Source organism: Monodelphis domestica, chromosome X (genome assembly GCF_027887165.1).
Source record: "Monodelphis domestica isolate mMonDom1 chromosome X, mMonDom1.pri, whole genome shotgun sequence".
Classification (NCBI taxonomy): Eukaryota; Metazoa; Chordata; class Mammalia; order Didelphimorphia; family Didelphidae; genus Monodelphis; species Monodelphis domestica.
The window spans coordinates 27,504,571-27,530,195 of NC_077235.1; the positions used below are offsets into that span (position 1 = coordinate 27,504,571).

A 25,625-nucleotide genomic window follows, 5' to 3' on the forward strand; every position below is an offset into this window, starting at 1 on the left:
ACTGTGCCTATTTATTTGTAGATATGAATGGCCACATTAACCTAGCTGACAGCCCAGTATCTTCCTCAGATAAGCCCTCACCCATCCCTTCATTAGCATCCCAGAAGCACCAAAATGTTCTACTCACCCTGGCGGAAGTGGTGGCTGCTACTGAGACCCTAGGCACACTGAAGGGGCCCCGCTGGCCAGGCTGCTCAGGCCTACTGAGGTGGCTAAGGGGGCCTGTCAGCTAGGCAGGTCCAGCTCCGGAGCTCCAGTATCCCCACCCACGCCCTCCAAGGGTCTTTTTGGGGGTATCCATTATTCCAGGGCACAGAAAAACAGCTTTCTTGGCAGCCCCCAGTGACCATCAGACCACAAGTAGGGCCACAATTAACTTCCTGGCTCGCTAACACGCCTTTAAGAACAGCCTGGCCTCCCACGTGCGTAGGGCACTAGAGCAGATCCTAGAATCCTGGCTCATGCTAGTATGGAAGACCCGACCGAAGGTACACCTGGAAATGAGCCTCACTAGGAGATGATGAGTACCACCTGCTAGTACATAAGTGGCCCCGCCCCCAGGTGAGGCTCAGCCAATCAGGAGAGCCCCAGTCTGTGAGCGAGAGGGGAGAAGCTCCCTCCCTCCACCTGTTTGCCCTACAGCAACCTGAGCAGAAAACGGCCTGCCTCCGCCCCTCCCTTCCCCCTGAAGCTGGGTGCCCCTCCCCCACTTTGAACCTACTGCTTCTCAAAGCCTGCAGGGGACTGCCAGCATTGGCCTTACTGGAGAATGGAGCGGACTGGCAGGACTAATAACTCAGTCAGACCTTGGAGCCATATTCTGGTTAGTTGACTAGCACGAGGAGCCACCGTCTCCTGTCAGTGCCTCAGGCAAGGAAAACAGGAAGCTGAAGCCCAGAGGATGAATTGCACGGGTGGAAGTGCTGTCCACACTGGACGTGTAAAGTCACTTCTGGCCTTTACAACCGAAGGAGGCCTCTAACCACGCAGCCTGCCTCCTGGGCCTTGTGAGAGGACTGTCCTGGATTTGCCTCCCACCCCGCCCCCAAAGCTGCCTGCTTTCATCCATCCCCATATTGTTTCCCCCCAGAGAACGTGAGGTCTCTTTGCATTCTGTCTGTATCTCCATGACCTGGCCCAGGGACTGAGATTTCATTTTTCATAAATGTTAACAGATGGATGGACCAATGGATGGGTGGATATCTGAGGTGGACTCTATTGTTTCTGTTTAAACACAGCTTCTACCAGAGGTGGTCTAGAGCCCTCCCCTCCCCCACTTTGCACTCCCAGGACCCCCTTCTGGCACTGCCCTACAGCCTGGGCCTTCCGGCACCCTCACAGGACCAAAGAAACTGTCTGAGCCAGCCATCAAATGGAAAAGCTGTCAGCAGGACTACACTCAACTCCAACCAGATCCCCCTTGGTAACTTTCAAGGACTAACTGGAAAAAAAGGCTTTTGTACAAAAGGACAGCTGGTCTCATTACCATTTTTTAAAAAATCCATGTGATCTTTGGGACGATAAATACTGTGTTTTGTCACTTTATCCTATTTATGCTATTTTTAGCACCTCAGCTAGCAAGTGTTCAAAGCACTGAGGAACAGACATAAGTCTTTTTTGCTGAGATATCTTTATCCACACACACACACATACACACATATATATATATAAATATATAAATCAAAAGAAGGATTCTCTCCTCCCAGGTAATCCAGCCCTACAAATGGACCCTATTCCTATTTTTACTGGCATTTTCTCCTCTTTAATCATAGCCATGCAGAAGATAAGTTGATAAATGGTATTTGAAAGGGTCTTTCAAAAGTCTTGTGATGACAAAGCCCTCCCTGGCAGTTAGGTTTCAGCAAGAGGCCAGCTCATGTGCAATAATAGTCTCTAGTGTTGCTGCCTAATTCAGATTCACTGATATACAGTAGGGGAGTCCTAACTTCACATTCCTATCTGTAGAAAAAAAAATAGAGTGCCCATCCCAATATGTGTATGTTTAGTAGTTTATAAATTGTTCAGTTATTTCAATCATTTCCAACTCTTCATGTCCCTATTTGGGGTTTTCTTGCCAAAGATACTAAAGTTGTTTACCATTTCCTTCTCCAACTCATTTTACAGATAAGGAAACAGAGGCAAATAGGGTGAAAAGCGACTTACCCAGGGTTACACAGCTAGTAAGTGTCTAAGGCCAGATTTGAACTCAGAGAGAGAAGTCTTCCTGACTTCAGGCCTGGCACTCTATCCACTCAACTACCTAATAAATGATAGATTTAACTATAATAGTCACTACATAGAAATGAAATTAGAGTTATTGAATATCCAACAAGCAGCTGGCACTGTAGATTCCAGGAATGAGATGAATGATATGTGTATAGATTTAAGAATTATCTGTTTAGAAATAACTGAACCCAGAGGAGCTCATGAGATCACCTAGAGAGCCTAGGATAGCCGGAGGTGTTGGGGGTAATAGGCAGCAAAGGAAACAGAAGTAGTCAAATCAATGAGGAGAACCAAAAAAAATAGTGTCTGACCAGGAATATGCTAGAGCCAGCTCAAAGCTGCTCAGGAAAGCTGATTATTAAATTGTCAGTTTGAAGATTTACCTTTCAGAAACAAGCAAACACTACAAATCATGGCTTGCTAGATTGTTTAATTGATTGTTTAGAGTTAAGAGAGTGATGGAGAAAATATTAATAATTGAGATTATGCAAGTGTGTTGTGGGCACATTTTTTTGGAGAGCCAGTTGTTAAGCATTCACTGTGCATTCAAGGGAATAGTGAATGTCCAGGAGGAGTGTTTGATGCCAGGTGCTGCAAAGACGTCAGGGAGCATGAGAACTGTGAAATGGTCATCAGAGTTAAAAGGGAAGACATCATTGATCCTGGAGGGAATCGCTTCCTCAGAATAGGGGTATCAGGGGTTGAGAAGTGAGTGGAAACTAAGAAGATGGATGCAAGAAACACTGATCAATCTTTGTAGGTGTTTAGCAGTGACAGAACTAATCAAAAGTAGTTTAAAGGTTAACAAGACCCCGGGAAGGACAGATGAGACCTGGATGTGATCTTCTGGCAGCATTCCCAGTCATTTGAATGCGGAGTTTTAAAATGGGGACAGTTACTCTGCTGCCAAGGGTTTACATCCATAGCTAACAGAATGCATAGAATTCTGTTTGTAGCGCATATCTAATTCACTACAATTCTGAAATAGGAAGATTGTGCACTGGGCCAGCAGATTGGATTCATTTTTGATAGGACTTACGGGATAATTCCTATTTGCTTCAGTAAATGATGGCCTTTGCTCAAAGATCAGTGAGATTTGATAAGGAGCATATCTCGCTTCATAAGGTATCATTTATTAGCTCTGAGTCCATGTGTAATGGAATCCATTCCAGTAAACAGGAACTGAAGGGTTCCATTTGAAAGGATTTCTTCCTGTTTTGTAAACAGAAGCAAGCCTGAGCCCAGCCCAAGTAGCAGCCCACATTTGCTTTTGCAGTGGTTTCCTTGGAATATACTCTCTTCTCACTCATAGAATCCCTTGTTTCCCACCTAATTCAGCTCCCAGGCTGCTTCAAAAAAAGTGAATTCACTTATGTGAATCCCTCCCTGATCCTTCTGCCCCCCCTCAAAATTACTTTGATTAATCTTGTACATATTTGGTATCAATTTATAAATGTGTGGTGCAATGGATAAAGTGCTGGGCCTAGAGTCAGAAAGACTCGTCTTCCTGAGTTCAAATTTGGCCTCAAACAGTTGCTACCTGTGTGAACCTGGGCAAGTCACTTAGTCCTGTTGGCCTCAGTCTCCTCATCTGTAAAATGAGCTGGAGAAGGAAATGGCAAACTCTAGTATCTGTGCCAAGAAAGCTCCAAATGGGGTCATCAAGAGTCAGACAAGTGAACAACAAGAGAAGCAAAAGACAGGTTGCAGAGACAACTGAAGTATCATATGTCTTCCAGAACAACGTGAGACAAACACTATAATAATGGAAATAACAAGAAAATTGTTCAGATCTTCTGAATACAGCCAAGAAATCCACAGACACAGACAGCCTGCTACTTCAGGCTCTCATCTTTCCCCCAGACTCTCACAACAAGCTCTGAATTAGGCTCTGGCCTTGTGGCCTCACCTCCTTCCAAACCATTCTTCATATAGCTGCTTAAATAGTCCTCCTTTAAATCACAAATCTCACTATGTCATTCCACTTAAGAACTTTCAACAGCTCCCTATTGCCTCTAGGAAAAAGTCCCTCATAATCTGGCTCCAATGGATATTTTCAAGCTTCTTTCATGTCACTTCCTTTCATGCATTCTTTTTTAAATTTAGTCAATTTAAAACATTATTCTTTGGTTACAAGAATCACATTATTTCCCTCCCTCCCCACCCCACCCCCTTCCTGTACCCGACACGCAATTTCACTGGGTATTACATGTGTCCTTGATCAAAACCCATTTCCATGTTGTCGGTGTTTGCACTAGGATGTTCATTTAGAGTCTACATCCCCAATCATATCCCTTCAACCTATGTAATCAAGCAGTTGTTTTTCTTCTGTGTTTCTACTCCCCCAGTTTTCCCTCTGGATGTGGATAGTGTTCTTTCTCACAGATCCCGCTTTGCATTGCCACTAATGGAGAACTTTGTTATATTCAGTTGTACCACAATGTATCAGTCTTTGTGTATAATGTTCTCCTGATTCTGCTCTTTTCACTCTGCATCAATTCCTAGAGGTTGTTCCAGTTCCCATCAAATATCTCCACTTTATTATTCCTTTGAGCCCAATAGTATTCCATCACCAACATATACCACAATTTATTCAGCCATTCCCCAATTGAAGGGCATCCCCTCATTTTCCATTTTTTTTTGCCACCACAAAGAGTGCAGCTATGAATATTCTTGCACAGGTCTTTTTCCTTATTATCTCTTTGGGGTACAAACCCAGCAGTGCTATGGCTGGATCAAAGGGAAGACAGTCTTTTAGCGCCCTTTGGGCATAGTTCCAAATTGCCCTCCAGAATGGTTGGATCAATTCACAACTCCACCAGCAATACATTAATGTCCCAACTTTGCCACATCCCCTCCAGCATTCATTACTTTCCTTTGCTGTCATGTTGAGCAATCTGCTAGGTGTGAGGTGATACCTCAGAGTTATTTTGATTTGTATCTCTCTGATTATAAGAGATTTAGAACACTTTTTCATGTGCTTATTAAGTTTTGATTTCTTTAAATGAAAATTGCCTATTCATGTCCCTTGCCCATTTATCAATTGGAGAATGGCTTGATTTTTTTTGTACAATTGATTTAGCTCTTTATAAATTTGAGTAATTATACCTTTGTCAGAGGTTTTTGTTATGAAGATTGTTTCCCAATTTGTTGTTTCCCTTCTAATTTTGGTTGCATTGGTTTTGTTTGTACAAACCCTTTTAAATTTAATATAATCAAAATTATTCATTTTAAATTTTGTGACTTTTTTTCTAGCTCTTGCTTGGTTTTAAAGTCTTTCCTTTCCCAAAGATCTGGCATGTATACTATTCTGTGTTCACCTAATTTACTTAGTTTCCTTCTTTATATTAAAGTCATTCACCCATTCTGAGTTTATCTTGGTGTAGGGTGTGAGGTGTTGATCTAGACCTAATCTCTCCCATACTGTCTTCCAATTTTCCCAGTAGTTTTTATCAGATACTGGATTTTGGTCCCAGAAGCTAGGATCTTTGGGCTTATTCTTTAAGTAGACCATCATGTCATCTGCAACGAGAAATAGCTTGGTCTCCTCATTGCCTATTTTAATACCTTCAATTTCTTTTTCTTCTCTAATTGCTACAACTAGTGCTTCTAGTACAATGTTAAATAATAGAGATGATAATGGGCATCCTTGTTTCACTCCTGATCTTATTGGGAAGGCTTCTAGTTTATCCCCATTGCAGATGGTATTTGCTGATGGTTTTAGATATACACTGTTTATTATTTTTAGGAAAGACCCTTCTATTCCTATGCTTTCTAGTGTTTTCAATAAGAATGAGTGTTGTATTTTGTCAAAGGCTTTTTCTGCATCTATTGAGATAATCATGTGATTTTTGTCAGTTTGCTTGTTAATATGGTCAATTATGTAAATGGTTTTCCTAATGTTGAACCATCCTTGCATTCCTGGTATGAATCCTACCTGGTCATAGTGAATAACCCTCGTGATGACTTGCTGGAGTCTTTTTGCTAGTATCCTATTTAAGATTTTTGCATCTATATTTCATTAATGAGATCGGTCTAGAGTTTTCTTTCTCTGTTTCTGACCTGCCTGGCCTTGGGATCACATATTTGTGTCATAAAAAAGAATTTGATAGAACTCCTTCTTTGCTTATTCTGTCAAACAGTTTGTATAATATTGGGATTAGTTGCTCTTTGAATGTTTGATAGAATTCACTTGTGAATCCATCTGGCCCTGGGGATTTTTTTCTTAGGGAGTTCTTTGATGGCTCATTCAATTTCTTTTTCTGATATGGGGTTATTTAAGAATTCTATTTCTTCCTCTGTTAGTCTAGGCAACTGATATTTTTGTAAATATTCATCCATATCACCCAGATTGCCATATTTATTGCCATATAATTGGGCCTTTCATGCATTCTGCAACATTCTACATTCAAGACAGACTAACTTCCCAGAAATACTCACCTCTGCTTTAGAATCCCTAACTTCTATCAAGGTTCAGCTCATATACCCCATTTCACAGGAAGCCTTTCCTGGTCTCCTCAGTATTAGTGTTTGTTCCCTCTTCTTCAAATTATGACATTCTTATCTTTTAAATAGTGAGACAGCATGGTGTAGACAGAGGTCAAATGCAGCCTTAGACCCTTGCTAGCCCTGGGCAAGTAGTCACTTGACTTCTCTCAGTCTCTTCATCTATAAAATGGGGATAATAATGATGCCTACCTTACAGGATCATAATGAAGACCAAATGATATAGCATGTATAAAGGTCTTTGCAAATGTTAGGGCACTATATAACTGCAAGCAATTATCATAACCTGTTTATATGCTGTATTCCTCAATAGATTATAGGCCCCTTGAGGGCAGGGATTGTGCCCTATCTATCTCTGCATCCCAAGTATCCATCAGGGTGCTTTGCATAATAGGTGTTTAATAAATGGACTGGACTTAAGAACAGCAGTTAGTGATACAGTGGAAAGAGTCAGAGGACCTATGTTCAGATACTTCTTCTGGAGCTTACTATCTGTGTGAGCAAGTCACATCACCTCCTTGAGAAGACTCTGTTTCCTCCACTATAAAATGGACTAGAGGACCTTTGGAGCTCCTTCCAGCTATAGAGTTAGGGTCTTATGCTCACAGACTCCTAGCTTCATGAGATAAAAAACATAGGAAGAGCTCATGAAATTATTTTTACAATGCATCTGGTCACTCTGGCCAAGCATCAAACCTTGAATGAACAAGTACAGCTTTCCCAGAGATTCTGTACACCAATCAGAAAGCACTTTTAATGTAGTTCCTTCCATACTGCAGTGATTTCTATGAGTGGGTCCTCCTCCCACCACCTAAGTGTATGACCTTTCTCCATCTTCACATGGTCTTTTTGGTTAGTTGTGCCAGAGAAAGTTCATCTCCTGTCACTGAGCTGGGGATGGTTCTCCTACATGGCGCTAGGCTTTTTTCCTAGGATACTAGCCTCCCAGTTCTTTTTTGGGCCCATACTCAAAGTTATCCTGGCTTAGGATAACCACTAAAGCTGCAGCTCCATTGACCCAACCTTTCACAGGACAAGGCCACCTCCAATACAACAAGACATCAGAGAAGATCAGTGGATATTCAAACATTGGGGAGAAAAATAGAAAACCACCAGGGCCTTAGGCAATGTAACCTCATGAAAAGATCTGGGGTCAGAAAAGACTTGCCTCAAACCTCTACTAGCTGTATAACCATAGAAAAATCACTGAGGTGGTTGTCCTTTGAGCCCCTATTTCTTTACAAAATGAGTATAACAGTACCTGTACTCTGTTGTAAAGATCAAATAAAATAATGTATGTGTAGTGTTTGATAAACCATAAAGGATTATTATATTGGCACTTATGAGGCCACCAATACTTGCTTCTCGGGAACTCAGGTTCATATTTGAGGCTTTTTCTGGTAGATGCTCCCCAAGTAGCTCAAGTCCTATTTTACTATGAAACTAGAGGCCTCTAAAGTCAACTCAGCTCCAGAGTTTGCTAACAGAACCCTAGACAAACAAGAGCATAGAATCAGCCAAAGCATTTATTGGAACAGAAAAGCAAATGTCAAGTCAGCCACAATATTCTCACAACCATTTCTCAAGTGAATGCATTTCCATTCTTCACTTCCCTAGCAGAGAATAGAGAAGAAGCTCCCCCTCATCCAGGTTATTGCCTGCAAAGTCGGGAAATAAGGCAGCCTTGAGCTCTGCCACTAATTGCTTGAGATTGGTTTTCTCTTTACCCCTAGAAGACCAACAGCCTACTCAGAGGTCAACCTATATGGTGATTCCTGATCGGCACTCTGTCTTAATCAGCTCAGAGCATCCCAGATTCCATATCTAGTCCTTTTCTCCACAGGGCTCCATCTGGTATCTTTCCCAGATTTCTGCCTCTTCTTCCTGAGTTAATATCCCCTGTACCCAAATAGGAGTTAGTCCCTTAGCCATTGAATTCCTGGGCAGGCAGATTTGTGACTGTCATCCAGCTCAAGGGGAAATGTGGGGTTTTCCACCCTTCCTTTCCCATCCCCATTACCAAAATGGCATCTAACTGACCCAGAATGACCCTAGCCAGGTAGACTGAGTACAGATCTCCCACTTAGCTAGGCTCTCCTGGAATTCCCACTTAGATGGAGGGATTAAGTAGAGTACCAAGTGCAGGGGGCCAGTTGTCTGGGTGATGGCTAACCAGGGTGTTACTGTAACTGTTCCCATTTAATATTTCCTTTAGTTCATTCCAATGCTCTGCTTTGTGAATTAATCCCAGGTGGTCAACACCTTCCACATACCTTTGAGTCATTTTCCTGTTGTCTCAGCTGCTATGGGATCAGGAAATGCACACTAAATTAATATTACCTTAAGTCAATTATAATTAGGATGGAAAATCTAGGGAGAAAAATCATATGATACAATCCAAAGGAAAATTGATGCCAAATCCTAGCCTCTATCACTGTTATGTGGTGGAAAGTACAAGAAATTAGGAGTCAAATCCCAGCTTTGATATTTACTGCTTCTACCCAAGAGACCAAAGCAAAGTCATGTAGCTCTCCGGAAGTCAGTTTCTTCAACAGAAAATGATACCATTGGCCTAATGGTGTCTTTACCTCTGAACTCAAGAATCCATTTTATTCCATGTCTTCTTCAAATAAAGCAACCAGGTTGCATAGTGGAGAGAGCTTCTGGTCTGGAGTGAGGAAGTTCTTAGATCAAATAGGTCCTCAGACATTTACTAGCTGTGTGATCCTAGACCCATCTGCCTTAGCTTCCTCAACTATAAAATGGGGATAATAATAGCACTCACCTCCCAAGGGTCTTTTGAGGAACAAATGAGATCATATTTGTAAAGTGCTTAACACAGTACCTGGAACATTGAAGATACTATATAAGTTCTTGTTTCTTCCCTCCAGGTATCAGAACATCAGTCACTGGAGGCAGCTAGGGGTCTCAGAAGATGGAGATCCAGGCCTAGATAGAGGAGGTCCTGGGTTCAAATCTGACCTCAGACACTTCCTAGATGTGTCACCCTGGGCAAGTCACTTAACCTCCATTGCCTGTTCCTTACTGCTCTTATGCCTTGGAACCAATATACAGTATTGATTCTAAGATGGAAGGTGAGGGTTTAAAAATAAAAAGAACATTAGTCAACAATTACACAACTACATTATGCCAGTTAGGACCCTGTCATGCATATCTTAGAAATTCCAAGTGATTCAGTAATACCATCAACTTAGAGTTACAAGGACCTTAGAAGTCATCTAGTCCAACTAGAGCATTGTGGGCGGGGTTGCAAATTCAACTAACCATTCTGGAGGGCAATTTGGAATTATGCCCAAAGGGCTATAAAAGAATGTAGACCTTTTGATCCAGTAATATCACTGCTGGGTCTCAAAAAATGGGAAAGGACCTGTTTGTAAAAAATATTTATAGCTGCTCTTTTTGTGGTGGCAAAGAATTGGAAACTAAAGGGATGTCCCTTAATTGGGGAATAGCTGAGCAAATTGTGGTATATGATGGTGCTGGAATACTATTGTGCTATAAGGAATGATTAGCAAGATCAGTTCAGAAAGAGCTGAAAAGGCCTACATGAACTGATGCAAAGTGAAGTGAACAGAACCAAGAGAACATTATGTGCAATAATTGCAATATTGTGGAATGCTCAAATGTGATAGACTTTGCTACTATGAACAATGTAATGATCCAGGGCAATTCTGAGGGACTTATGAAAAGGAATGCTATTCACCTCCAGAGAAAGAACTGTGGGAGTCAGAATGCAGATCAAAGCATATAATTTATCACTTATTTATTTGGGTAGTTTTGTAAGATTATTCTTTTACAAAAATGAATAATATGGAAATATGTTTTGCACAATAAAATATGTATAACCCAGATTGAATTGTTTGTCAGCTCCAGGAGGGAGGAGGAAAGAATGGAGGGAGACAATATGGATCATATAACTTCAGAAAACTTATGTGGAAATTTGTTATTAAAATAAAAAATCCAAATAAAAAAAGAAAAAGGCATGAAAGCACACACACACAAAGAAGTCATCTAATCCAAAGCCCTGGTAAACTGAGGCTCAGAGACATTCCTTCTCTTGCCCAAGGTCACATCTGTAGCATGGAGTAGAGTTCTGATTCAAACCTAGAACCTTTGGAATGGTCTTTTCCATCAAGGCATTTGTACTTTAGCTGAGGAGACAGGAAGACTAGCTCACAGATAAATAAGGTTAGCCCTTCCGTGGAGGAACATTCATGAAGGAAAGCTTTTGTGGCAGCACTGGGATTTGGACTAAGCCTTGAAAGACAGACCTTAAAAAGAACTACTGTCTTGCTGAATAGCTTCCTATTACCATACTTTCAAGCTAAGAAAGAAAAGAGAAAATTAATTAGGGAATAAGTTCCCTAAGCAATATGCTTTCATTCAGGCAGTTCTACTACGAGGGAAGGGAGGTTAAAAGTTAAAAGTCAGCTACTTGTCCAATAAGTCAAAGCCTTGAAAGACAAAAAAGAGATCCCAGGAGTAAGCAAGGTAAGCCAGCAGGCAAGTCAGTGACATGACCTACCAGTCAGAGAGAATAAACAAAAACGGAAGAAGCACAATTCATCTTCTTGGTACACTTCCTTTTTCTTCCCTACAGAGCACAGAGATGACATTGATGACTGGGATTCAAAGCAAAGACTGTCAGGATAAACTCGACTGGGGGATTGGGGCAATGGGAGGAGGGGTTGCCACACAGAGGGGAGACCCAAGACTCAGCTGCCCTTTTTTCAGGGTGGGAAGAGGCAGTGCTTTCCTCAGGAAAACCACAGTGATTTGATAGTAAAGCGTTTTCTGCCAGTAATCAGGTCTAAACAAGCTCTGCCCCAGCCAGCAGGGTAACCACTAAGCCTCTGGGCAATCCTGAGTCAAGTAAGATAGAGGGTCTTGTCCTGAGATCAAGGGATAACCACTGACAGCCCTTGTGCCTTGTCAGAATCCTGCCAATGTCAAGAGAACTACAGAAAGGTCTCTAGAACTGTGAGTGAAGGCCTGTGAAGGATTTAAGGGAGAACATGGACAAGAGTCACGCAGCCTGAGAAGGCACAAATGGGTTCCCTACTCATCTGTAACACTGGATGAATACCCCAATCAGGAAGCCCAGAAATCTGATGTCAGTAGGGTTAGAGGGAAGTCCAGACTTACTTAAGTTAAGTAGTAAGGGGTAGCAGACAGCCGCTGGACTCATCTCTGTCAGTCACTGCATTCTCTCCAGTATTCTCATCTTTTGGGAGGGTGAGGAAAGCTTTGTAACAATCAGAGCTGTCCCAAAGTGAATGGATGCCTTGGGAGCCAGTGAATTCCTCTCTCCTGGGAGTCTTCAGGCAGAGGGTCGACCAACCAAATTCATCAATAAGCGGGTATGAAACATTTACTATGTATCAGAGACTGTGCTAAGTGCTCAAGATACAAAGAAAGGGGAAAGTGGGTGACCACTTGGAAGGTGGATAGTAGAATGGATTCTGGTTCAGATACTGATTGGATAAGATGGTGCCTGAGATTCCATCCAACTCTTAGCTACTGAGATTATCCATGACATCCTTGCCTGAGAAACTAGCATAGCAGAAAAGATATTATCTTTTGAATCAAGGAACCTTAGTCAAAACTTCAGCTTTATTCATTGCTACCATATGACTTTAAGAAATTCAATTAAATATTTTGATGCCTCAGTTTCTCCAGCTGTAAAATGAAGTTTTAGTGCAGGGTTTTTGCTGAGCTAAACTATTTTAGGATCCCCAGCACCTAACATTGTGCCTTGCACATAGTAGGTACTCAATAAACACTTGCTAACTTTAATTTAATGCTAGAATTGAACTAAATGTCAAGAAGGTCCCAAGACTAGTCAATGGCAAAACAATAAAATCAGTAATATTTTGCTTCAGCACCAACTCAGGAAATTCTAACTTCAGATGCAGCCTTGGCTGTAACTGGTCAGACTTTCCTCTAGGGGGGCGAGCCAAAAGGAAAATGTAAAATGGCCCCAGGAGCATAGGAAACAAAACTGGAAGTAACATTATTAATGAAAGGTTAGCCCAAAGTGCATTTTTGAAATTCTTTTTAAAGGGCCTGGGTCCATTTTCCTACCTTATTTCCATAAAAGAATCTTTTTCTCATTGCCCAAGGATCCTGCAAAGTAGGCCATTCTGAACACTAATTATCACTATGTGGGACCCTGAAGAGAGATGAAGAAAATGTAGAAGTTTGGACTGCATGTGCCCTGAGCCCCAGAAGTTGTGTTTTGGGGGTCACTCTCCAATGTGGTTATATTTCCTTGTCATCTGCCTTTCTCCTGAGAATTGAGTATAGCAAATATTGCAAGGAAATGAGAATTCGGAGTGACCAAATCCACTCATTCAATCCATTCATAATCTTGTCATGTGTTCCTTTAATCTCTCCTCCCCAGCATCCCCTAAAGCTCAGCAATAACTCTAAAAGGAGAAAATGCAACAACACCCTTTGTTTCCTAAACATGTCACCAGACCCAAAAGATTCACCTTGAAAAGTCACCCATCAGAGAAGACAGAGCCTGAATGACGAACAATTTAACCAGCCAGATGTCATCAAATGTGCCACTTAATAAATGTGTGGACCCATTGGGAAATAAGGCACCAACAGGCTGGATTCATCCACACAGCCAGCTAGCAAGACTGTATTTTACTGTACAATTTAATACAAAATGAATTGAAGTTACAAGTCTTCTAAAATAGCAATTGAGCTTTAAACTGTTGTTAGTCCTAGATGTGGTCAAGAATAAGGAAGTCTCTGCAGATGGCTATTCCCTAAGGCAGCAAGCATGATTGAGATGAACATATTCCATCAGTGCCTTGATGACATTAGAGTCAATGTTTTAAAGAACAGATGGAAGATGCTAATCGATATTTCATTCGGTGACAGAAAATCCACTTCTATTTCCCAACTTCAGGGATCCTCAGCACCATGGATAGCAGTAAGCCTGATGGATTTCAGGCTACATTCTGGTGCTTCTCCCTTAGTATCCCTTCTGGGACTATAATTTCTACACACTTGGGTTGTTTTATGGGCACACTGAGAGGCAAGTGACTGTAAATCCTGACCTTTTCTGCTCCTAGATTATATACTTTTATTCTATTTGGTCATAAGTGTTCATCTCTACATTGAATAGATAATTAAATGACAAAAATATTATCCAAAGAGACAATTTATAGGAAGGAATTACCACTCAAAGAGCCAATGGACCATATGCAGAACCCTATGAGATATCATTAAAAAACACTTAAGATTGGACTTAAATAAAACTCTTAAATATTGGCATCATTCCCAATGTCAGAGAACTCATTGCTCAACACTTTTCAAAGGATGGGCCCACAATTCTACCCACTGGGCTTGAAAAAATAGAAGCTTCTTGCAGGCAAGATCTTTTAAAATTTCATCTGTATAGCGCCAGTTCCTAGCATAGTGCCAGGCACACCTGAGGAACTTAAGAAATATTTGTTGGATTACAAAGAATTGGGTCCTCTCTCAGATGCAGCTGGCATTCTCAAGCAGGCTCAATGTCTATCTTGGAAAACAACAGCATCATCCGCTCCTTGAAGCTCCATTATGAAAAAGACTAGAACTGGGCAAGATTGTGTTATCTTCCAAAATAATAACTGTATAGACTTTCTTATTTGTCTAAAATGTTCATCCTTATAGGTGAGGACTATATGGTGAGCATGACTTACCCCTGATGTCGTCAGAAGATTAACATTTCTCTGTCTTTTTCAGTCCAGAATATGCCTGCGGGCTTGCTGAGACACAAAAGTTAAAGGCCATCCTATTTAGCTGCCTTCTAGCCCATCCATGCCCCCCTCACCCAAGCCATTCTCCTACCTCTCTTCACCACAGTAGCCATACCTAAGAAATCCATATACCCACTAATTGGAAAAACTGGCAGAGGGGACTGAGGAAATCTAAGATATCATTGTCAAGGCCCTGGATTCAGATTCTGGATTCAGCTCAGTATAGAAAAGTCTGTGCTAATTACACCTTTACTTAGAATAATCCTACAGTGCAAGGATCAAGGATACATGATGAAAAATTGAACCCAGCAACAGTTGCAGTCAGAGAGGCTCCCCTTGCCTCTCCCTCTTAGAAACTTGTCCTGGGTCCCCCCCAAAAGCAGTTTAAACAAATGGTAATGGTCAGAAGAACGAGCAATCCCCTCCATATAAGTACATTTATCTCCAAATGCTGTTTGTCACATTGGCCCCAGGGATTGCTTGGGCAGTTGCCAAAACAGCATCTACTGTAACTTGGGGCTGTGACGTCTCTGAATTCTCCTCCCTTATCTTATACTCTTGGTTTTCTGGACTCCCTCCATCTTAAACCATGTTTATATATCAGGACATAGTGGCAGGTTGTAGCGGAACCTAAGCAAAGCTCACTATACATACCAAGGATGTCTTGCCAACACACTTTTTTGGGAAATGGTGGCTTAGAGCAATAATGAGCCACTGTGGCCTTGACAGATGTGTGGGTATGTCTATACATATGCAGATGTTTACTTGTATACATAACAACACATACACATGTCTCCTACTCCCAACACAAAGTATTAACTGGGATCTGATCTCAAGTCTCCTGGGGCATGTGATCCAGTTTGGGTGAGGAAAGGAACAGCATGCTGCTCTACAATTATCTGGACTGTGTTTGTCAGGTCCCAGAGAAGAGAAAATGGGACAACAAAGGTCAATCGGCTTCCCAGAAGGCTCCTACCTACCTACCTACCTACACACACACACACACACACACACACACACACACACACACATACACACACACACACACACACACACCCTCAAAGCCCAGTAAGATGTATTACACTGATACTCCAGAATGTGACAATAGTGCCAGCCAAGCAGTTCTCCACAGCTGAGGAACACCTCAGAGAAAGTGGTTTAGCCTAGAGCTCTTCTCCCCAGGAGGCAATGAGAAGCCAGGAAGACATCACAATATATTTTATTGACACCTATTTTTAAGTGAACAAATACATTGACACCAACAAGAGAGCTAACGTTGGAGAGATCACTGAAGTTAAATCTATTATACATAGGACCATATGTTCAAAAAATATGTGTCATAGCTAACGATTTACCAGGAGACAATGGCCAAGACAGGAAAGAATAATTAGCATGCTCATCGGCTAATGGATCTGCTCGCAATCATTCTTAGATTAGAGAGAATCCTGTGCCTTGGATACAAGTGTTGGTATTTGAAACTACTATCTGAGCCTAAGTCCCTGCTCTCAAATGCAAACCAAGAGTATATACAGTAATGGATATGGAGGCACCTTTTCACTTACTGGTGGCGCCTACTGGTGCTTATGCAATGGTTTTGTGTGTGGCGTGTGGGTCAAAGACTAGCTATGAATTGGAGGGATCCTCAAGGGTTTCCAAGCAGGTCTCCTGCCTGCCACATGACTATTTTAACAGGATGACAGTTTATTCTCTTTCGGATTCTGGCATAAACAAAACAGCGACTTAGCACATCCCTCACTGGTGTCTCCAAAATAGCCTCGGACTTTCTCCGAAGTCTAGTAAGCCAGCACTACCTCCTACCAGAAGAAGGAAAGAGGTATGGGGGTCTAAGGACCAAAAATGATGGGAAGCATTAAACCCTAAGCAGCCAAATGATTATGGCTGACAGAAAAGACTTGAAAGGGATCCTAATGAATGAATGAATATGGCATTTATGTGCCTGCCTCCAGACACTGACTTCCATCTACTTTTCCACTTTCATCTGGAGCCAGGAGCTGTATTTGCTTCACAAAATACAAATATGTTTCCAGGGCAAAATCAAAAGCAGTGGCATCTCAGTGTTGCATGTTTTCCTCTGCAAAAAGGCCTATACTATGACTGAAAAGTTGGCTCTTTATTTTGCTTACCCAAGTGCAGGCTTTTATGTTTAGAATATTTTTTCTAATTCTCTTAGTGAAATATGGCCCTCTTCGCTTGGAAGGATGGACAGTCAGCTGCATGGAAATGAGAACTAGATTGCCTCAGGATATAAGCTATCTCTTCTCCAACCCATTAAAATGTGTATGCATTCACACTGAGCTGACTTTCCAAATTCTGATTGAATAGGAAAAAGAGGAAAGGGAAAAAAATCTCTCTCTCTCTCTCTCTCTCTCTCTCTCTCTCTCTCTCTCTCTCTCTCTCTCTCTCTCTCTCTCTCTCTCTCTCTCTCTCCCCTCCACTTCCCCCCCCTCCCTCCTTTTCTCCATCCCTCTGTCCCTTCTGGTATAACTTCTTCAACTTCACCAGGTTTAAACTGCGTGAGAAATAATCATGGCTGGCTTGGGATGTCAGTTATGACTAATTCTTTCTCCCGACTCCCCCCCTCAAATCACACTCAATTTTTATTCTTTCTGAAACAACTTCCTGTAAATCACAGTTGGATTTGGGAGAGATTGGAAATGAAATAACAGCTCCAATACAAATGAGGCTGCCAACTGAGGATGATTCACAAAAACATTAGGGAAGCCTCAGCCAACCTCTTTGTTCTCCAAATCTGAGGCCAATGAAAATCTACTTCTGGGCCCTTTTACACGCTATCTCTGTCGAGTTCGGTCTAGTGCTCTCTCTCTTTCCAAGACTTCTCCAAATATACCATTTGTCACCCTTTCTTGATTAACGTCTACTATGGTGGGTAAAATCTTGAGGAGTCAGACAAAGCAAACCCCTTAAATGGTAGGAGAACTTTCTTCCAGTAAGTATAGGAAACATGCTAAGGGGAGGTCTCAGTAGTGTGTGTGTGTGTGTGTGTGTGTGTGTGTATGTGTGTATGTATGTGTGTAAATGTGTACTCTGGTGGGTGGGGGTGGTTCCTGAGAGAATGGATGCATATCTCTCTCTCCCTTCTTTCACTTTGGGACCTTCATGTTCTTCTGGCCAATGAAATAAAAGAGAAGTCCTGAAAGGTAAACTAAAGGTGTCCCAACAGCAGCAAATAAAAAAGACCAGCCGTAATGCACATGGACAGGGGCATTCTCTGGGATGCACTTTTCACTCCTTTCCAGAAGTATGTATTTCTGAAAGTCAGCTGCACACTCCTTCCACAGCACAAACAAGATGAGGAGGAGGAGGAAAAAGCACCCTGGAACAAAAGTAAAAAGGTAGAATTTATAAGCATGCCTCATTTCTGAAGACAAGGTAAATATGACAAAGAAAACACTATTTATGGCTTAGTTTCCTAGCAGTAGCTTCATACGTGTGTATATTTGTTGGCACCTAGCAACAATCAGATGAAATATTGTCCCGAGTCACTGATAATAAAAATACAAATAAAGATAACTTCAAGGCTTCAACTCACAACCTCCAAGTGGCAAAGGCAGTAAAAGATAGAAATTACCGATGTTGGAGGGACTGTGAATTGGTGCAAGAATTAAAGAAAACAATTTGGCCTCATATGAGGAAATGCACTAACATGATAGTACATGTAATATTCTCCTTTTCCCTTTTCCATTTCTTAAGATCAGATGACCCCAGATTTAGAGCTAGAATAGACATCCCAGTCCAACCTCTTCATTTTACAAATGAGGAAAAAGATTCTTATGGATTAAGTGGCTTGCTTGTGGTCACACAGGAAATGTGGCAGAAGCAGGAGCCAACCCATTTGTACCTTTTCGTCCAGTGAGTCTACTAGTGAGCATATGCCTCCAGGTCAAAGATGCAATGAAAGGAACCATCTACACCAACAGAGTGGTTGCAGAACTTTTTGTGTTAACCAAAACTGGAAATATTAGATACCCATTAGTTGGAGAATGAGAGAACAAATCTTGATTTATGAACCCAATGGAATATTATTATACCATAAGAAACTACAGATAGAAGGAATTCAAAACTACTTAGGAAGATCTGCATCAACTGATACAGAATGAAGGAGACAGATCCATAGAACAATACATACATCTATGATAACATAAACAAAAATTACACGAAAAAGTATCTGAATTCTGCTTAACCTTAAAATGAAGGAAGAAATAGATCTCTCTCCTCTTTGGAACCAGGTGTACAATGTAGCATATGCTGTTAAACTTGATTCTATCTTTTGTTTCTATGTACTGTTCTTCATTATAAGGGAAGGTTAGATTGGGAAGTTAGAGGAAATAATTGTGATGTATATAAATACAAGGCATCAATGGCATTTAATGGCATTTTCCCTAGTACATTTTATCTGTATCTCTCTTTTTCTACATTACTTTTTCATCTTGTATTATTTATTCAATAAATATTTCTCCTTAACTGTGATCATATAACATCTTACATAGTAGAATGTAACCTTTTCCATGTAGAAATGATCATTTTTTAAAATCTTTGCATTAGGGGCTTAATATATAAATATATTTAAGGAATTCTAAAGCACTCTGTTATTTCCCATACTTGGTCATAGAATTTAGAAAACACAGAAATCCTACAACCTCAGGCTTATCTTCTTCCCCTCAAACCAATATTGTAAAGATCTTCACCCACCAAAATTAAATTAAACAAACACTTATCAATGGCAATGGAAATACAAAGATGAAGAGACATTTCCTGACATCTCAAAGAAATCAGAATTGTAGGTGACACAAAGAGATGCATCATTACATTGCCTAAAGGAGATGTATGGTTGAAAAAAAAAGAAGTGGACCAGATATATGGTGAGAGTAAGGGAAGAGATGAACAGTCTGGGTACTCCACTGATGGCCATGAAATGGAAAAGGGCCGAGAGGAAGGCCTCTAGCACTTAAATGGATGCTCTGTTGAGCTGATGATCTCTGGGAGAATACCAAACAGTGGAAGGAGTACTCCCATCTCTAAATTCATAGACCTAGGATTTTTTGAAATTTTTATTTAATTAGTCAATTTAGAACATTTTCCTTGGTTACACGAATCATAGTCTTTTCCTCCCCTCCCCCTACTCCTTCCTGTAGCCACCATGCAATTCCACTGGTTTTTACATGTGTCCTTGATCAGAACCTATTTCCATATCTTAAACCATCAGCAAACATCATCTTCAATGGAGATAAACTCAAAGCCTTCCCTGTAAGATCAGGAGTGAAACAAGGATGCCTATTATCAACTTTATTAATTAATATTGTACTAAAAACACTAGCAGTAGCAATTAGAGAAGAAAAAGAAATTGAAGGTATTAAAATTGGCAATGAGGAGACCAAGCTGTCACTCTTTGTGGATGATATGATGACTTACTTAAAGAATCCTAGGGAATCAACCAAAAAGCTAGTCGAAATAATCAACAACTTTAGCAAAGTTGCAGGATACAAAATAAACCCGCATAAGTCATCAACATTTCTATATATTTCCAACACATCTCAGGAGCAAGAATTAGAAAGAGAAATTGCATTTAAAGTCACCCTAGACAATATAAAATACTTAGGAATCTATCTGCCGAGACAAACACAGGAACTATATGAGCACAACTACAAAATACTCTCCACACAATTAAAACTAGATCTAAACAGCTGGAAAAACACTGATTGCTCATGGGTGGGACGAGCTAACATAATAAAAATGGCCATCCTACCCAAACTTATCTATCTATTTAGTGCCATACCCATTGAACTTCCAAAAAAAACTCCTTTACTGAATTAGAGAAAACCATAACAAAGTTCATTTGGAAGAACAAAGGATCAAGGATATCCAGGGAAATCATGAAAAAAATACAAAGGAAGGTGGCCTTGCAGTCCCAGATCTCAAACTATATTACAAAGCAGTGGTCAGCAAAAACAATTTGGTACTGGCTAAGAGACAGAAGGGAGGATCAGCGGAATAGACTTGGGGCAAGTGACCTCAGCAAGACAGTATATGACAAACCCAAAGACCCCAGCTTTTAGGACAAAAATCCAGTATTTGATAAAAACTGCTGGGAAAATTGGAAGACAGTATGGGAGAGATTAGGTTTGGATCAACACCTCACACCCTAAACCAAGATAAACTCAGAATGGTTGAATGACTTGAATATAAAGAAGGAAACTATAAGTAAATTAGGTGAACACAGAATAGTATACATGTCAGATCTTTGGGAAGGGAAAGATTTTAAAACCAAGAAAGACTTAGAAAGAGTCACAAAATATAAAATAAATAATTTTGACTACTTCAAATTAAAAAGATTTTGTACAAACAAAACCAATGTAACTAAAATTAGAAGGGAAGTAACAAATTGGGAAACAATCTTCAGAACAAAAACCTCTGACAAAGGTATAATTACTCAAATTTGTAAAGAACTACATCAATTGTACAAAAAATCAAGCCATTCTCCAATTGATAAATGGGCAAGGGACATGAACAGGCAGTTCTCAGCCAAAGAAATCAAAACTATTAATAAGCACATGAAAAAGTGTTCTAAATATCTTATAATAAGAGAGATGCAAATCAAAACAACTCTGAGGTATCACCATATTACTTCTCTAGACAATAAAACTCTGTGTTTTCTGGACCTGGCAATTTGTAGGCTTCTTGTGTTGAGATTACTTTGCATTAGTTTAACTTTTATAAGAATAGTGGTAGTCTGTTTTGTTATCAGTTCCTTTTTCTAGTCCTCATTCTTCTGTATCAGTAGCTTATTTAAATTGGTCAATTAGGAGACATTTTCATACCTTTAACATTCATTCTCATTTTTATCCTGTCTCTTAACTTGATGTTGACTTTGATGTCTTGTGAGAGGGGCTAGTCCCTGAACACATTCAGAACAACTTCTGGCAAAACTTTGAAAGATTACTTAGGGAGAGTTCTGCCAAAATGGAACAAATATAAGATTATTTTTGGCAGATATGGATCTTTCCCGTGAAAACAACCCTCTTTCTAGAAGCTATTATAAGAGAGAAAGATTAAGAAAAAAAGCCAGTTACAAAAGTTCAGAGGCATTATGTCATACATTGTTACCTACCCAACACTGGCCAAAGGTATTATTTTAAATAATTAGTTAGGCATCTCAGCATATTGATGCTGAATGGCATGTACAATGTGGACAAATTGAAATTTTGATATAGTACTCTTCTCTATGGAATAACATTTATTTGAGGCATCTTCCATATGGTAGACAAAGGCATAGAATACAAATTATATAGACTATATGCCAGAATATATATATATATATATATATATATATATATATACTATATACCAGAATAGAAATTAAATAGAATATAAATTCAATTAAGCTATATCATGCAGAGAACATTTAAGGATGAAGCTAGAAGGACAACCAATAAGTGGGAAAATAGAGCATATTTAACATTTCTTTCAACAATAACAGCAAAGTCATTAAATTTGGAAATAGAGATGGGATGTCCCTGATGTGCTATATAAAGAGGTAGAAATGGCACTAAAAATAACAAAGATGCCAAAAGTAGCTGGTCTAAACCAAGTATACATAGAAGCCTGTGCTGAAGATGACACAAATATGAGAGTGCTGATGAGTCAATTCTCAAAACATCCAGAAGAAGGAAAAATAATGAACACTTGGGGAAAATGATGGACATTGTCACGGCCAAAAAGGAGGATATCAAAGAATGGTGATCCAAATGTTTGCCCTCTCATATTTATGAGAACAATTTCTATGTGTTTCAAAGACATTTATGATGAAAAAAGAGAATGGAGTAGGTAGTTATTTGCAATGATATTCTACAGCAAACCATGTCTTTACAGTCCTACCCTTGACTGAAATGCAAAGAAGATAAGGCCCCAGTGTTTAGTGTTTGGTTATAAAAATCTATCTGATTGAGAGGAGCAAAATGCAGCCTTAAAGTCTCTCTCCTCCAACTAGGTGTATGCCATGTATATGATGAGATAATACAAGATTCCTTGATGGAGGTAACACAGGACATAGGTTTGATAATCCGTTGAACATTAAAAGTAAAGGGGAAAAAGAAGACATAGTCTCAGGATAACTAGTGAAAATTATAGTGGATATATAGAATCCAAATGTAAAAGGGATAGCTGGTGAGGTCCTCCAGATGCAATCAACACGATATCTTCAGTAGAAGGAGAATCAAGTCCCAGAACACTAGGGAGCCTCCTAAGTGAGATTTGCAATCACTCAAAAAAAAGATCAGCCCAATCATCCACACTGGAACAAAGCAAGTGGATGAAGAATGCCCACTGTGAAAATTGTGATATGCCTGCGGATGGACAGCCTCCAGAGCTGCTCATCAGTGTCCATGTCTTGGACAGACACTGCATGTGGACTAGGAACTGGGCCTGGAATGGAATATGTCTTTGGGAAATGAAGCACTGCTTTTAATGGATTGGACTTGTGCAGCTTGGCCACAGAGGGCAGAAGGGGGAGTAAGAGTAATGGGTACAGATTATATTGAAAAGAGACAGACTTTCATCACTTTCCCCCCTCCTTGTTGCTGCACACAGGCTCACAGAGTAAACCTGCGGCTGTCCTGACTACTGGCTATTTTGAAATTTATAATAGCAGCAAATTAATGGAAATAAATATCATCGGCTTGAAGGATCAGAGATCAGAATGAATTTAAACGTGTACAAACAAGTTTTATAACCAGCTGACACTGTGGAAAGTGTTCATAATTATTTGGAACTATGTCAGAATAATGAAAATGAATTACAATTATAATCATACTAAAAATGACCAGTAAGAATAAAGAAGGAGGGATAGAACAAGGCTCGGCAAGTTTCGACTTGTTTAAACATACTTGAAGCCAGATATTCAGGTTGGACCCAATGGCAAAAGCATTATAAGAATATGAGGGGCTTTTAGCAATGATCTCCATTATCACAGGTTGGAAGGAGCTTAAACAGGTCACAACTGGTCCCGGTCACTTGAGGTGGCCCTGTATTAATAAAACTCTGGTCTGAAATTTACTACCTAGGTGACCATGAGCAAACTGTCCCCTCCCTGGGCTCACCCCTGACTCCTTGCACTTACTTTCCAGCTCTGTGAAATGAAGGATTTGGATTCAAGGACTTCCAAGGCCCCTTCCAGCCCTAAGTCTGGGATCCCATGATTCTCTTCTGGGATATATCACTATTTCCTAAGGGCCAGAGCATGCTATCGAATTTCAAAATATCAGTGAGTTTTCCCTTCATATTAAAACATTTCCTTTCCTAAGTGCCTTCCCCTAGGTTTTAATTCTCTCTTTCCAAGTTCTCCTTGCAGAACTTATTTGCTTCCTAGATGTCAGCAACTCCTTAGTTCTATGAAATTTGCTTGTGGCAGGGGAAGGGAGAACAGTGGGGAAAAAAGAAATGTCCAGGCTGTCAGGAGACACACACACACACACACACACACACACACACACACATACACACAGACACACACACACACACACACACACACAGAGACACACACAGACACACAGAGCACAACCTCTGGGGAGATTACACAGTGTTATGAAAAGATCACAGGTCTTGGCATTCAGAAAACGTGCGTTGTGATCTAATTCTGCCTCTTATGCTGTGGGTTTGACCTAGGGCAAGTCTCTAGGCCTTAGTTTCCTCATCTGTAAAAATGAGATGATTTTTTTTGGAGGGGGTTGGTGATCTGTGATTTTAGCAGGTGAAGAAAACTCCCTCTCCCTAAGCAGGTCAGCAATGGTTCTTCAATTTGTAGTCCCAGACAGTGTCCAGGACACTGAGAGGTTAAGGGACTCTGCTTAGATTATCTCTCTGAGGCAGGCCTGCAACCTCAGACTTCCTGACTCTGAGGCTGACTCTTCCGCCATCTTGGGATACATGTCTGGTCTATGTCAGGTTGTTTGCCAATGATAAATGACCCAGGCTGCGGAGCATCTTGAGCGCTTGCATCTGCTTCTGTGTCCATGGATCTCTTCCCTTGCTGCCAGAGTAACTAATTTCTACCAGCATACTTACCTGTGATAGCCCTTCTCTTCCTTTCTTTTTTGCCTTGTCTACTATGCCTATAGGTAGGAAAACCACATTATATAGTAAATATAGGGGCAGCTGGGTGGCTCAGTGAATTGAGAGTCAGGCCTAGAGAAGGGAGGTCCTGGGTTCAAATCTGGCCTCAGACACTTCCTAGCTGTGTGACCCTGGGCAAGTCACTTCACCCCCATTGCCTAGCTCTTAATGCCCTTCTGCCTTGGAACCAATACACAGACTCTAAGATGGAAGATAAGGGATTAAAATAAAATAAAGCAAGTATAATTGTGTGCAAAGCCAAAGTAAACAGGCTCTAAGTAAGGATCTCTCCTGTTAGTAAAGTATATTAGATTTAGTGTATGAACGCCATCTACTGTATTTAGCCCAGGGTTTTTGGTTGTCATTACTTTCTGGTTCTCAGTTGTAATCTAGGTAGATAATATTACTGGACGGCTGAGGAATCACTTTATTAACTTCTAACAAGAGCTCTGTTAGTTGGTGATTCCCGAGCTCCAAAGCATACAAAGGAAGAGGACAGTGCCTGGGTCACATCTGTCTTTGGCTTCCATGCAGAATCCAGCCTTGTGCACCAATTGGGCCCTCAGTGAGCTTACAGACTCCTTGAACAAATGCAGAAGGATGACGGCATGCCCAGCTCCAGGCCAAGGACACTCACAGGAAAGGGACAAGCAAACAAATGTAGATTTGGACTCAGTCAACCAGTTGTAATGGGTTATGGTTGAGAATAGTGGCCTGGAGGAAGCCTGCACCAGTGGGCTAGAGAGGTTTGGGGCTCTAGGCCCCGGAACCAGAACGGATCCTCAGGGAGTGAGTGGTACCAGCATTTGGAGAGCTGCAATGATTGTGCTCTGGCAAATAGAAACATCTGAGTCCCCTCGTCGTAGTCATCTCTGAGTGAGAAAAGAAAATGTCCCAGGACAAGTCAATGGAGCCAGAGTCGAGATACAAGTATGATCCATGGCAAGCGGGTAGTACTTGTGAGTGCAT

At 40.8% G+C, this 25,625-nt stretch overlaps 1 protein-coding gene across 6 annotated transcripts in view; it reads right to left on the bottom strand.

Moving 5' to 3' along the window:
* Positions 1-15,713: 15,713 nt before the first annotated feature.
* The window catches only part of LOC103102905 (sodium/hydrogen exchanger 2-like), a 163,985-nt gene continuing 154,073 nt past the window's right edge, over positions 15,714-25,625 (bottom strand). For all 6 annotated transcript variants that reach the window (XM_056809542.1, XM_056809544.1, XM_056809545.1 and 3 more), the window contains one exon: positions 15,714-17,865. The gene's annotated coding sequence lies outside the window, so the exon portion shown is untranslated. The remainder of the gene's footprint in view (positions 17,866-25,625) is intronic.